The sequence below is a fragment of the Cupressus sempervirens genome, chromosome 3, assembly GCF_028749045.1.
Source record: "Cupressus sempervirens isolate cs-2001-9-10 chromosome 3, ASM2874904v1, whole genome shotgun sequence".
Lineage (NCBI taxonomy): Eukaryota > Viridiplantae > Streptophyta > Pinopsida > Cupressales > Cupressaceae > Cupressus > Cupressus sempervirens.
Window position 1 is genome coordinate 879,834,565 of NC_143120.1, and position 2,401 is coordinate 879,836,965.

The window sequence follows — 2,401 nt, forward strand, 5'->3', positions numbered from 1 at the left end:
TAAAAAAAATTAATAACCATAAAAACGAAACAAATGATATTATTTTTAAAATTTGAGTTTGAAATTTTTGACATTATTATCTAACCGAATTACCGAACATTTACTATTTAACAAAATAACAAATTACAAAATACAAAAGAAATTTTAACATATAAAAAAACATTACCATGTAAATTAATTTTTTAACTTTCAATTAATTTTTATTTAAATTAAACTTACCATAATAATTGTATTTTCCATAATATTTTACTATAATATATTTTGACTATACAACTAATTTTTATATATGAATAAATCTTTTTAAGTGCAAGTACATGCCACTATGTGGCACTTGTTTGCATAATAGGATGCAAGCGATGTTTGATTTCAATTGCATGTTTGGATTGTATGTTATACTAGGTCAAATATTTTACCAGAGTTTCAATTTAAGAAAAAGATTTTATATTTTTATAACCGGAAAACTGACAAAATGCAGTATTGCCACAAATTGGAAGCCGAGAAGAAAGAGTGATGATGCAGTAGCAGGTCATTCACAATACTCAACGATACGACCATTGAAATTGCATAGAAAAACAGGTCGAAGGCTTCGTAAAGGGCTGAGGTATACTTGCTTTTGAATTATCTATTTATCGAGCACCACAAAACTCCTGCAACTCTATTCACTTCATATGCTTGGCTACATAATTCAAAGCTGTCCAATTATGCTTGATTATTTAGAGACTGCAGTGGAGCATTTTTCCGCTCGGTGCTTCCAGAAAAACCTTGATTACATGCCAGCTGTGATATTAAAAATCATAGTGTCGTTTACACTGCCATTCTTTTGTATTGAACTTTAGCTATTAAATCAATCACGAATTCAGAAAGTAAGTCTGAGCCTTTTCCAGAAATATCTGGTAGTTTATATACCCTTTAAAACAATGCTCTATTTTCTCATAAATAGTGCTTGAGACACAAACAGAGGAAACAATTCAGCAAACGGATTTTTATATCAATGCACCTTTCCTTTTACAGAGCTGCCAATGCTCATGAAAGTACTTATCATCATTTTTCCATAAAAACATGGCAGATTTTTCATTCATTCAAAACATAGTATCGTTTTACAAAACTAAAAATCATTTTTCAGCGGTGAAGGAAGCTTCCAGATTAACCCTAAAAGAAGAGTCTAGATGCATTGTAGAAGAGACTAGAAAGAATCGAGAAGAGGGTGAAGTGATTGTGGAGGTTCAAGTAGGTGAGATACGGTGGCAGGGGAGATTAAAATGTTTCATCTGTATGTCCACGTCAGCAAACACTCCCTTTAACCTTCACTGCCACATTGTGCTATTCCAATTCCTTCCCGAAGATGTTTAAAGACATTCATTGCAAGCAGCTTTGTGACTATATTTGCTAGTTGTTCTTCCGACCTACATAACTCAAGATAGATGTCACTATTGTTCACTAATTCTCAAATATAGTGGCATCTTATGCTATGTTTATGAAAGACATGATATTTAGATAAAGATATTACTGGGATTATTATTCACAATAAATTTTTGTTGGTTCTTCTTGCAGATGCTGCAAATCTGAAAGTACTCCTCTCATCCACATTCCTTGGCAAGCTGCTGATGTAGTTGCAACATACTCCGCTTCAGCTAACAAGAGTGTCACAATTGGTTATTTCTTTGATGCCCAAGAAATAGCACCCGATCCTAGGTGAAAGATATACCTTGAAGTACTTTTATCATCCAAGCTACCTCCCAAGTCACTATCCGTAAATCCATTCAATTTGTAATCATTTGTAAATGTATACCAAATTTGTTCCAACATATTTAAATCTCTTTTCCAACTTTCCAATGAGATTCCTTTGGTTTGTCCATGAATCTAGAAATACGACTAACCCCATAAATGATATCTGGTCCTGTGGCAGTCAGATATAGGAGGCTGCCAACCAATCTTTTGAATAAGTTTGAATTAACATTATGACCATAGTAACAAGATTCAGACTCGCCTAGAACTCAATAATCAGATTTTTGACTCGGATTTGACGTCTAGACTTGGCAAGAACTCAGCAAATTGAAAAAGCCAATAAATTCAAAGTTGTGTTTTAAGGATTTTAAACTTTTTTCATGCATCATTCAATAAATTAACACCAAAGACGCAATAATTGAGATAATTAACATCAATACTTGCTGGGGAAAATGGTGAACACTTTACAGATTGTAGAGAATGACCCTGTTAAGTTTTATGCCAATATGATTATAGAACAGGATTTTGCAGCCTTTGCTTCTGGTCACTAGTTCAAACTATTTCTGATTAGCAACAGGCCAACTTGTGGGCAGCTCAGGTTCAAAGATCTTGCTGTATATATATATATATATATGGTGACAAAAAATAGCAAGCACAACTATCTCTACTACATCGA

The 2,401-nt window shown here is 33.1% G+C and overlaps 1 long non-coding RNA gene across 1 annotated transcript; it reads left to right on the forward strand.

Annotated features, from left to right (window-relative positions):
- Positions 1–467: 467 nt before the first annotated feature.
- On the forward strand, positions 468–2,087 carry LOC149569597 (uncharacterized). The gene is made up of 2 exons (XR_016361759.1): positions 468–601; positions 1,552–2,087. It is a non-coding gene; the product is annotated as an uncharacterized LOC149569597 (long non-coding RNA).
- The last annotated feature ends 314 nt before the right edge of the window (positions 2,088–2,401 follow it).